Source organism: Oncorhynchus mykiss, chromosome 4 (assembly GCF_057628025.1).
Source record: "Oncorhynchus mykiss isolate SJ-2025 chromosome 4, ASM5762802v1, whole genome shotgun sequence".
Taxonomy (NCBI): domain Eukaryota; kingdom Metazoa; phylum Chordata; class Actinopteri; order Salmoniformes; family Salmonidae; genus Oncorhynchus; species Oncorhynchus mykiss.
The window spans coordinates 77,400,366-77,412,993 of NC_143025.1; the positions used below are offsets into that span (position 1 = coordinate 77,400,366).

The window sequence follows — 12,628 nt, forward strand, 5'->3', positions numbered from 1 at the left end:
TGTGAATGTTGACCTGTTTAAACGTCTTACTCACATCGGCTGCAGAGAGCGTGATCACACAGTCGTCCAGAACAGCTGATGCTCTCATGCATGTTTCAGTGTTACCTGCCTCGAAGCGAGCATAGAAGTTATTTTGCTTGTCTGGTAGGCTTGTGTCAAAGGGCAGCTCTTGGCTGTGCTTCCCTTTGTAGTCTGTAATAGTTTGCAAGCCCTGCCACATCCGACGAGAGTCGGAGCCGGTGTAGTACGATTCGATCTTAGTCCTGTATTGACGCTTTGCCTATTTCATGGTTCATCGGAGGGCATAGCGGGATTTCTTATGAGCTTCTGGGTTAGAGTCCCGCTCCTTGAAAACTGCAGCTCTACCCGTGTCTCTGTGTTTGGAGTAAAGGTGGTCTAGAATTGTTTCCCCCTCTAACATGTTGATAGAAATTAGGCAAAACTGATTTAAGTTTCCCTGCATTAAAGTCATCGGGCACTTGGAGCGCCGCCTCTGGATGAGCGTTTTTCTGTTTGCTTATGGCGGAATACAGCTCATTGAGTGTGGTTTTGGTGCCAGCATCGATCTTTGGTGGTATGTAGACAGCTACGAAAAATACAGATGAAAAATCTCTAGGTAAATAGTGTGGTCTACAGCTTATCTATCATGAAATACTCTATCTCAGGTGAGCAAAACCCTGAGACTTCCTTAGATATCGTGCACCACCTATTGTATTAAAATATGCATAGGCCCCCACCTCGTGTCTTATCAGAGGCTGGTGTTCTGTCCTGCCGATAGATAGAGTGTATAACCCGCCAGCTCTATGTTCTTAATGTCGTCGTTCAGCCACGACTCGGTGAAACGTAAGATATTAGTTTCTAATGTCCCCTTATTAGGATATACTTGCTTTCAGTTCGTCCCATTTATTTTCCAGCGATTGAATGTTAGCTATCAGAATGGAAGGCAAGGGCAGATTAGCCACTCGTCACCTGATCCTCACAAGACATCCTGATCTATTTCTGAGAAACCAGCGAATCACGGGGATCTGGGCCTGGTCGGGTGTCTGTAGTATATCCCTTGCGCACGACTCATTGAAGAACTCCTCGCCCAATTTGAGGCGAGTAATCCCAATTCCCATGTCCAGAAGCTCTTTTCGGTCATAAGAGATGGTAGCAGCAACATTATATACAAAACAAGTTACAAACACGAAAAAAACAAATAAAATAGCATGGTTGGTTAAGAGCCGATAAGACGGCAGCCATCTAGACGTTGTGGAGACTTTCTACCAACCAACACTGTCAATAGTAAAGCTCTAGGTCTTTGTGTTCCAGCTGACAATGCTTTTTCTCTGACATAGAATTGTTCTGGGTTTGAAATCATATGTTTAATCCAATTTTAAAAACCTTTTATCTTAAGTAAAACATCACAGGGCCTTGAATGTGTCTGTTTGGAAAAGCTGTCTCTGAAAAGGCTTCCTCCTCAGTCTTTTGTCAAGTGTGAATCTTACTGGGGAAGAGTCATGCTTCCTTCACCACACAGTGCTGTGTGGCCAGCAGTCGCAGGGTGGATTTTCTCACTCAATCATTCTTGGAAAATAAAAGAAAGCATTTAAAATGTCACATTCTTTCTTTTCATTTTACATCCTCCCCAGCAATATCGCACCAAAAAGCCTATTCAGTGTGTCGACTCGGCTGATGCCTTTATCCTGAGTGTCTAACAGACAGGCCAGCAGTGCCCACTGTCCTTCGTTTGAACAGTACATTTACATTTCAATTAGTACAGTTTCAACACCTTGTTACAGGCCCTATTTTACCCTGAACAAATGCCAAGGAAAGACATTTTCCCACCACATTATTTTCTTATGATGATTGAAATCCCAGAGCCAGGCAGCCCAGTGTGTGAGGTTTGGAGCTATGAGGAGCCAGGCAGCCCAGGGTGTGAGGTTTGGAGCTAGGAAGAGCCAGGCAGCCCAGTGTGTGAGGTCTGGAGCTAGGAGGAGCCAGACAGCCCAGTGTGTGAGGTCTGGAGCTAGGAGGAGCCAGGCAGCCCAGTGTGTGAGGTCCGGAGCTAGGAGGAGCCAGGCAGCCCAGTGTGTGAGGTCCGGAGCTAGGAGGAGCCAGGCAGCCCAGTGTGTGAGGTCCGGAGCTTGGAGGAGCCAGGCAGCCCAGTGTGTGAGGTCCGGAGCTAGGTGGAGCCAGGCAGCCCAGTGTGTGAGGTCTGGAGCTAGGAGGAGCCAGGCAGCCCAGTGTGTGAGGTCCGGAGCTTGGAGGAGCCAGGCAGCCCAGTGTGTGAGGTCTGGAGCTAGGAGGAGCCAGGCAGCCCAGTATGTGAGGTCTGGAGGTAGGAGGAGCCAGGCAACCCAGTGTGTGAGGTCCGGAGCTAGGAGGAGCCAGGCAGCCCAGTGTGTGAGGTCTGGAGCTTGGAGGAGCCAGGCAGCCCACTGTGTGAGGTCTGGAGCTAGGAGGAGCTAGGCAGCCCAGTGTGTGAGGTCTGGAGCTAGGAGGAGCCAGGCAGCCCAGTGTGTGAGGTTTGGAGCTAGGAGGAGCCAGGCTGCCCAGTGTGTGAGGTCTGGAGCTTGGAGGAGCCAGGCAGCCCAGTGTGTGAGGTCTGGAGCTTGGAGGAGCCAGGCAGCCCACTGTGTGAGGTCCGGAGCTAGGAGGAGCCAGGCAGCCCTGTGTGTGAGGTCCGGAGCTAGGAGGAGCCAGGCAGCCCAGTGTGTGAGGTTTGGAGCTAGGAGGAGCCAGGCAGCCCAGTGTGTGAGGTTTGGAGCTAGGAGGAGCCAGGCAGCCCAGTGTGTGAGGTCTGGAGCTTGGAGGAGCCAGGCAGCCCAGTGTGTGAGGTCTGGAGCTTGGAGGACCCAGGCAGCCCACTGTGTGAGGTCCGGAGCTAGGAGGAGCCAGGCAGCCCAGTGTGTGAGGTTTGGAGCTAGGAGGAGCCAGGCAGCCCAGTGTGTGAGGTCTGGAGCTTGGAGGAGCCAGGCAGCCCACTGTGTGAGGTCCGGAGCTATGAGGAGCCAGGCAGTCCAGTGTGTGAGGTCTGGAGCTAGGAGGAGCCAGGCAGCCCAGTGTGTGAGGTCTGGAGCTAGGAGGAGCCAGACAGCCCAGTGTGTGAGGTCTGGAGCTAGGAGGAGCCAGGCAGCCCAGTGTGTGAGGTCCGGAGCTAGGAGGAGCCAGGCAGCCCAGTGTGTGAGGTCTGGAGCTAGGAGGAGCCAGGCAGCCCAGTGTGTGAGGTCTGGAGCTTGGAGGAGCCAGGCAGCCCAGTGTGTGAGGTCTGGAGCTAGGAGGAGCCAGGCGGCCCAGTGTGTGCGGTCTGGAGCTAGGAGGAGCCAGGCAGCCCAGTGTGTGAGGTCTGGAGATAGGAGGAGCCAGGCAGCCCAGTGTGTGAGGTCTGGAGCTTGGAGGAGCCAAGTACACTAGGCAATGGATCTGTGACTGTTAACATTTAAATACCACCGTCGCACTGCAAAGAGAATGAATACTGTGTGAATACTGATTCTTTTCTCTCCATCTCTCCTTTCCCATGATGAACTGGTTCCAATCTCGCTCTGACCTCGGAAGTGTTCTCTTTAGGTTCTCTGTCCTGATGGCAAAGCCTCATAACGAGACATGCGAGATGGGGAACAGTGGATAATGTCACCACAAATCTAAATTCTCTATCTAGCCATGGCTGGTAGTTTGAACATACCACAACACAAATAAAAAAACCACACACAACCGGTATGTATTGTGTTGTGAGACCCATTGATTGCAGGGTCGATTATGAGTGTCTCTGTGTGTGCGTGCACGCTTGTGTTGCGAGATCCACTGACTGCAGTTCTTTGAGCACAACTGAATTATGACTCATAAACTTGGCTGACATTTATTGTTCATGGCAACACTGTAGTACCAGTAATGGACAACACGTCGTCGTCTTGGGAGAGGTGGAAGCTGTGATCATCATATGCTAAATTCCCCCCACACTCACATCAAATCAGAACTGGAGCAACTCATGGCATGCTATCCTCTCTCCCTCTCCATCCTTTCTCTCGGTCGCTCTCTCTCTCACAACTCTTGCCTCTCTCTATCCTCTCTCCGTTCCCGCCTTCTCTCTCTCCCACCCTCTCTCTATCGCTCTCTCTCTCCCTCCCTCTCTGAATGGCAGGCCTCAGATAGCTGCTGGCATGGCTAGCGGAGGGTGAGTAGAGCAGAGCAGAAGCAGAGGTAGACCTCTGGGCCTACTGAAGCAGATACAGCACATTTAGCCTGTAGGGATCTACACAGCAATACCACAGCACTGACAACGCCACAAATGAGTCCTTTGCTTCTAAGTCTACATTGCTTGCTCTTTGGGATTTTAGGTTGGGTATCTGTATATTGGCAGTTGTTGTTGTTTAGCCTCTACGGGATGGATGTCCCTAAACTGGGATGGTTTTGCTAACGTGCGCTAATGTGATTATAATGACAAACCAGTAGTTTAAATCAATCAATAAAATGTACTTTATAAATCCCTTTTTACATCAGCAGTTAGCGCACGTTAGCAACAACAACTGCTATTGGCAGTTGTTGTTTAGCTTCTACGTGATGGGTGTCCTAAACCGGGGCGGTTGTTGCTAACATGCGCTAATGTGACTAGAATGATGTTGTATACAACAGCCAACTTTCCGGGACATAGACATGTCTTACATGGGCAGAAAGCTTACATTCTTGTTAATCTAACTGCAGTGTCTAATTAACAGTAGCTGTTACAGTGAAAAAAGACAATGCTATTGTTTGAGGAGCGTGCACAACAACAAAAAATGTTTATCACGGCTACTGGTTTGATACATTCAGTTAAATAATGTACTTACATTCAGTAATTTTGCTCTGATATGTCATCCTGAGGGTCCCAGAGATAAAATGTAGCATAGCTTTGTTTGATAAAATCCATTTTTATGTACAAATGTAGGAATTGGGGTCTACAGTTTGACCCCACTGCTGTCTCTGGCTCCACACCCACCCCGCCCGGCCATCTAGATGTGTGAAAGTTAGTGTATAAGCTAATGATCCATCATGTATGACATTCCTGGTAGTGTGCAAACCAAATGTCTTTATTACCATAGCATTTTTGTTTATTCTCTATAGTTAAGTACTTGAAAATGTATCAATTGACCAATTTCGGAATATTTGGGCAAACTCCTGGCAGACTTGATACAAAATATTGTGCAGTAATGTAATTCTAAACTGGATCAGTCTGAAACATTGCGCACACACTGCTGCCCAAGATGTAAATTACACCTAGACTCCTATCTGAAAGTATGGCCTTGCTCTTGCATTACAAAGATGATTAAAACCATTTTTAAACAAAGCATTTTTTGGGTTGTATTATCATTTACCAGATCTAATGTGTTATATTCTCCTACATTCATTTCACATTTCCACAAACTTTAAAGTGTTTCCTTTCAAATAGTTTCAAGAATATGCATATCCTTGCTTCAGGTCCTGAGCTACAGGCAGTTAGATTTGGGTATGTCATTTTAGGCTAAAATTGAAAAAAAAGGTACGATCCTTAAGAGGTTGTTTAGAAAACAATGATGTATTGCATACTGTAGGCTACACAAATAATAATAATAATTACTGTCAATGTATGGTTAAATGTACGACAGATAATGAATAGCCAAAAATGAGCCTACTTTGAATTAAACAACATTTTGGGAAGTAATTGCAAATGACTGCATATTAATACCACTTATTATTCAAGATATAATAACACTAAGATCCATTATAAATATATCAAACTAACATTAAACACTATAGAGTGAGATTTCTTTGCAACATGCAACAGTAACATTTATTTATGGAGTGTGTACAGTGCTTTAGGCAGTGGGGTGCTGGGCTGGGCTGTTGGATAGGCCATGTGGTGGTACTGTAGTAATTTCTTAGCGGGAGTTAACGTCAGGATGATTGAGTCACCCCCAATGTCCCCATTAGAATTTGCATTTTAAAATATGTATATTATTTATGTATGTACGTTTTATTCAAATGACAGGCGGGCCGAGAGATTCCCCTGAGCACAACAACGTACGGGCAGAGTAAAGTGGGGTGGACCCACAGTGGACAGAGGGACAGAGAGAGAGAGGGAGGAGAGAAAGAGAGGGAGGAGAGAGAGAGGAGAGAGAGAGAGGAGAGAGAGAAAGAGGAGAGAGAGAGAGAGGGAGGAGAGAAAGAGAGGGAGGAGAGAGAGAGGACAGAGAGAGAGGAGAGAGAGAGAGAGAAAGAGGAGAGAGAGAGAGAGAGGGAGGAGAGAGAGAGGAGAGAGAGAGGGACAGAGAGAGAGAGGGAGGAGAGAGAGAGGGTGGAGAAAGAGAGGGTGGAGAAAGAGAGGGAGCAGAGAGAGAGAGAGGGAGGAGAGAGAGAGAGGGAGGAGAGAGAGAGGGAGGAGAGAGAGAGGAGATAGAGAGGAGAGAGAGAGAGGGACAGAGAGAGAGAGGGAGGAGAGAGAGAGGAGAGAGAGAGAGGAGAGAGAGAGAAAGAGGAGAGAGAGAGGGAGGGAGGAGAGAAAGAGAGGGAGGAGAGAGAGAGGAAAGAGAGAGAGAAAGAGGAGAGAGAGAGGGAGGGAGGAGAAAGAGAGGGAGGAGAGAGAGAGGGAGGAGAGAGAGGGAGAAGAAAGAGAGGGAGGAGAGGGAGAGAGAGGGACAGAGAGAGAGGGGGGAGAGTGAGAGAGGAGAGAGAGAGAGGAGAGAGAGAGAGAAAGAGGAGAGAGAGAGGGAGGAGAGAAAGAGAGGGAGGAGAGAGAGAGAGAAAGAGGAGAGAGAGAGAGGGAAGAGAGAAAGAGAGGGAGGAGAGAGAGAGGAGAGAGAGGAGAGAGAGAGAACAGAGAGAAAGAGGGAGGAGAGAAAGAGAGGGAGGAGAGAGAGAGGAGAGAGAGGAGAGAGAGAGAGGAGAGAGAGGACAGAGAGAAAGAGGGAGGAGAGAAAGAGGGGGAGGAGAGAGAGAGAGGAGAGAGAGAGAGGAAAGAGAGAGAGAGGAAAGAGAGAGAGAGGGAGGAGAGAAAGAGAGGGATGAGAGAGAGAGGACAGAGAGAGAGAGGAGAGAAAGAGAGAGAGGAGAGAGAGAGGGTGGAGAAAGAGAGGGTGGAGAAAGAGAGGGAGCAGAGAGAGAGAGAGGGAGGAGAGAGAGAGAGGGAGGAGAGAGAGAGGGAGGAGAGAGAGAGGAGATAGAGAGGAGAGAGAGAGGGACAGAGAGAGAGGGAGGAGAGAGAGAGGAGAGAGAGAGAGGAGAGAGAGAGAAAGAGGAGAGAGAGAGGGAGGGAGGAGAGAAAGAGAGGGAGGAGAGAGAGAGGAAAGAGAGAGAGAAAGAGGAGAGAGAGAGGGAGGGAGGAGAAAGAGAGGGAGGAGAGAGAGAGGGAGGAGAGAGAGAGGGAGAAGAAAGAGAGGGAGGAGAGAGAGAGAGGAGAGAGGGACAGAGAGAGAGAGGGGGAGAGAGTGAGAGAGGAGAGAGAGAGAGGAGAGAGAGAGAGAAAGAGGAGAGAGAGAGAGGGAGGAGAGAAAGAGAGGGAGGAGAGAGAGAGAGAAAGAGGAGAGAGAGGGAGGAGAGAAAGAGAGGGAGGAGAGAGAGAGGAGAGAGAGGAGAGAGAGAGAACAGAGAGAAAGAGGGAGGAGAGAAAGAGAGGGAGGAGAGAGAGAGGAGAGAGAGGAGAGAGAGAGAGGAGAGAGAGGACAGAGAGAAAGAGGGAGGAGAGAAAGAGGGGGAGGAGAGAGAGAGAGGAGAGAGAGAGAGGAAAGAGAGAGAGAGGGAGGAGAGAAAGAGAGGGATGAGAGAGAGAGAGGACAGAGAGAGAGAGGAGAGAAAGAGAGAGAGGAGAGAGAGAGGAGAGAGAGAGAGAGGACAGAGAGAAAGAGGGAGGACAGAGAGAGAGAGGAAAGAGAGAGAGGGGGAGGACAGAGAGAGGGAGGAGAGAGAGAGTGAGCGAACAATAAGAACTATTGTCTGAACTTAAAAGGAAGTGTCCAACACTCTGTGCCATGAAAATGTTTTAGTCTCACCATGAATAGGTATGAACTCTACATCTACTTAACCTTTTGCAAAAGTAGTTATTCTACACTGAATCACTACATTCACCATAATCCCATTCCGAGGGCAGTGACAGACAGTGTAACCACATAGGGGGGAGGTACAGTAAACACAAACAAACAGCCCAATTATTTATATTCCTCTGTAAATCCGATAACAGGAAAATGTCTAATCACCTGACAAAGCATAGCATGAATGGCCGTTATATTTCATCCATCGTGGGGATTATAAACCAGTCCTGTATTATTAGTGCCGGGACGATACCAGTATCACAATATTTTTTCCATGGAAAAAATTCAAACAAGAAGCAGACCAAACTCTTTGGCCCTTTAAAACCCACTCTATGTAAAACATTATGTTCTATGGCTTGGAAAATAAATACAGATGACAACATAATGATATTTGTTTCCAACATTAGGGCTTGTTTTCCTAAAGAAGCCAAATTTGCTTGGTGTTTTGTTTCCTTGCCATAATAGTAACGCGTATCGCGATATGGTATCGCCGCAGCCCTACCTATTACCATGTATCTATGGTTACCCCTACACCACACACAGCTAACCATACAGTAGTTTCATTAACACAGTTTTAATTGTCGTTGTAATAACAGGAGCATCAAGTCATCATCATACCATAGCAGAGGCCTAACACTAGTTAACCATGGACCACCTGCTGTTCTGAAAGCGATTGTCCAAGCTGATCGAACACAGGTCCCATGTCCATCCCAGATAGCAGCTCAGGGGGGAGAAAATAGCACGCAGTCAATTGGATATTGATTCTGTCTCCCAGAAATGTCACAAAAAAACTTCTGAAGCTTTGGGTGACGTCTGTTTTGTGCACTCGTTCAGAAACGCAGCCAAGTCAACCGAATATGTTTCAAAGGAAGGTGAGGCCTTGGTGGATATTTACAATCAAAGAGACTGCAGGCCATTTCATTCAACCTCTCTTTCTCTCAAATGAAAAGTTCAGTTGTTGGGGTTGTTGACAGGCATCAGGATTCACCCTAAGGCATCCACGATGAGTCAGGCTCTATAATTGCTCATTTATTTACACAAATCTAGCTAAGGAAACATAAAAGCCAACAGCAGCAAAACAAATTAGCCCTATTGTTGTGTGTAACAGATGCTGGAACACCCGCAGAGCACCATATCAAAAGGTGTGAGACATCTTGAGACAAAACGGGGGAGACACTACCATGATCAATGATGTTCCAGTGTATCCTTAACACTATTCACTCTGCCTTATCAAATCTGAGGTCTGGTAAATGGTATCGAAATGCTATTTTCTAGACATGACTGATGTTTTAAATCCATGCATTCACAATCAGTTTTCGGTCAGACTTAACCTTAAAGAGAAGGAGGTGCTCTGAATGTCATCTCTTTCCTCACAGACCTTTCTAAATGCCACGTTCTCTAGTCTGGCCCCATGGAGCAGGAGAGACAAAGAGGGAGGGAGGATTGCAGAGGAGGGGTGGTGGGGGGGTGACAAAGAGAGTAAGGCAGAGAGAGGGAGGGGGGGGGGGAGGGGTGACATAAGAGAGCAGAGAGCTTTTTCAGCCTGCAGTCAGCTGGACTGAGCCATGGGAGTTGATTTAATACTTGAAGGGGGGATTTATTTAACTATTCAAGTCAGTTAAGAACAAATTCTTATTTACAATGACGGCCTACCCCGGCCAAACCTGGGGGTAGTCCCTATGGGACTCCCAATCATGGCTGGATGTGAAATGTGGGGCCTTGAAGGGTCTGAGAGCTGATCCGCTCATTTGCTGATGTTTTCAATTACATAGACCAGTGGTTCTCAAACTTTTTATAGTCCCGTACCCCTTCAAACATTCAACCTCCAGCTACATACCCCCTCTAGCACCAGGGTCAGCGCACAGCGCACTAAGCCTGCCACACACACACACACTCTATACAATGCATTTATTAAACATAAGAATGAGTGAGAGTTTTTGTCACAACCCAGCTCATGGGAAGTGACAAAGAGCATTTATAAGACCAGGGCACAAATAATAATAATCAATAATTTTGCTCTATATTTATCCAGCCTACATATAAAACCTTATTTGTTCATCAATAATGGTGAATAACTCAGCACAGGTTAATGAGAAGGGTGTGCTTGAAAGGATGCACATAACTCTGCAATGTTGAGTGGTATTGGAGAGAGTCTTAAATCATTTTCCACACACAGTCTGTGCCTTATTTAGTTTTCATGCTAGTGAGGGCCGAGAATCCACTCTCACATGGGTATGAGATTGCAAAGGGCATCAGTGTCTTAACAGCACGATTTGCCAAGGCAGGACACTCTGAGCACAGCCTAATCCAAAAATCTGTCAGTGGCTTCTGATTAAATGACATTTTCACAGAACAGTTTGTTGCGATTTCGATGAGGCTCTCTTGTTCAGATATCGGTAAGTGGACTGGGGGCAGGGCATGAAAGGGATAACGAATCCAGTTGTTTGTGTCATCCATTTTGGGAAAGTACCTGCGTAATTGCGCACCCAACTCACTCAGGTGCTTAGCTATATCACATTTGACGTTGTCTGTAAGCTTGAGTTCATTTGCACACAAAACAAATCATACAATAATGGAAAGACCCGTGTGTTGTCCTTGTCCTGATGGAAAGACCTGTGTGTTGTTAATGCGGACAGAGAAGAGCTCCAACTTCTTAATCATAGCCTCAATTTTGCCCCGCACATTGAATATAGTTGTGGAGAGTCCCTGTAATCTTAGATTCAGATGATTCAGGCAGGAAAAACATCACCCAGATCGGCCAGTCATGTGAGAAACTCATCATCATTCAAGCGGTCAGACAAGTGAAAAACATCACCCAGATGGGCCAGTCGTGTGAGAAACTCATCATCATGCAAGCGGTCAGACAAGTGAAAAACATCACCCAGATAGGCCAGTCATGTGAGAAACTCGTCATCATGCAAGCGGTCAGACAAGTGAAAAACATCACCCAGATGGGCCAGTCATGTGAGAAACTCATCATCATGCAAGCGGTCAGACAAGTGAAAAACATCACCCAGATGGGCCAGTCATGTGAGAAACTCGTCATCATGCAAGCGGTCAGACAAGTGAAAAACATCACCCAGATGGGCCAGTCATGTGAGAAACTCGTCATCATGCAAGCGGTCAGACAAGTGAAAAACATCACCCAGATAGGCCAGTCGTGTGAGAAACTCGTCATCATGCAAGCGGTCAGACAAGTGAAAAACATCACCCAGATGGGCCAGTCATGTGAGAAACTCATCATCATGCAAGCGGTCAGACAAGTGAAAAACATCACCCAGATGGGCCAGTCATGTGAGAAACTCGTCATCATGCAAGCGGTCAGACAAGTGAAAAACATCACCCAGATGGGCCAGTCATGTGAGAAACTCGTCATCATGCAAGCGGTCAGACAAGTGAAAAACATCACCCAGATAGGCCAGTCGTGTGAGAAACTCGTCATCATGCAAGCGGTCAGACAAGTGAAAAACATCACCCAGATAGGCCAGTCGTGTGAGAAACTCGTCATCATGCAAGCGGTCAGACAAGTGAAAAATATGGTCTGTAAAGAAAACGTTAAGCTCGTCTCTCAATTCAAATAAACATGTCAATACTTTGCCCCTTGATAACCAGCGTACTTCTGTATGTTGTAAAAGTGTTACATGGTCGCTGCCCATATCATTGCATAGTGCAGAAAATACCCGAGAGTTCAGGGGCTGTGTTAACACACAAAAAAAAACATTTTCACTGTAGTGTCCAAAACGTCTTTCCAGCTGTCAGGCATTTCTTTGGCAGCAAGAGCCTCTCGGTGGATGCTGCAGTGTACCCAAGTGGCGTTGGGAGCAATTGCTTACACACGCGTTACCACTCCACTATGACTCCCTGTCATGGCTGTTGCCTCATAAGTGCAGATGCTAACACATCTTGACCACCAAAGTCCATTTGATGTCACAAAGCCGCCCAGTACTTTAAAAATATCCTCTCCTGTTGTCCTGGTTTCCAGAAGAGGATGTCTTCCTTAATTGACCCCCCATTGAAAAGCCTTGATATGTTTCACCTGTCCTTGTGCTTGTCTCCACCCCCTTCCAGGTGTCGCCCATCTTCCCCATTATCCCCTGGGTACTTATACCTCTGTTCTCTGTTTGTCTGTTGCCAGTTCGTCTTCTTTGTCAAGTCAACCAGCATTTTGTCTCAGCTCCTGCTTTTTCGCAATCTCTCTTTTTCACACCCTCCTGGTTTTGACTCTGTCCTGTCCTGTCTCTGAGCCCGCCTGCCTGACCACTCTGCCTGCCCCTGACCCTGAGCCTGCCGTCCTGTACCTTTTCCCCACCTTTATTTAACCAGGTAGGCCAGTTAAGAACAAGTTCTCATTTACAACTGCGACCTGGCCAAGATAAAGCAAAGCAGTGGGACAAAAACAACAACACAGAGTTAAACATAAACAAACATACAGTCAATAACACAATATAAAAATATACGTACAGTGTGTGCAAATGTAGAAGAGTAGGGAGGTAAGGCAATAAATAGGCCTAGAGGCGAAATAAGGCAATAAATAGGCCTAGAGGCGAAATAATTACAATTTAGCATTAACACTGGAGTGATAGATGTGCAGATAATGATGTGCAAGTAGA

At 47.1% G+C, this 12,628-nt stretch overlaps 1 protein-coding gene across 5 annotated transcripts in view; it reads right to left on the reverse strand.

Moving 5' to 3' along the window:
* LOC110522439 (kelch-like protein 29) overlaps positions 1–12,628 on the reverse strand; it is a 408,191-nt gene that overhangs the window by 188,079 nt on the left and 207,484 nt on the right. The gene's annotated exons all lie outside the window — the stretch shown is intronic.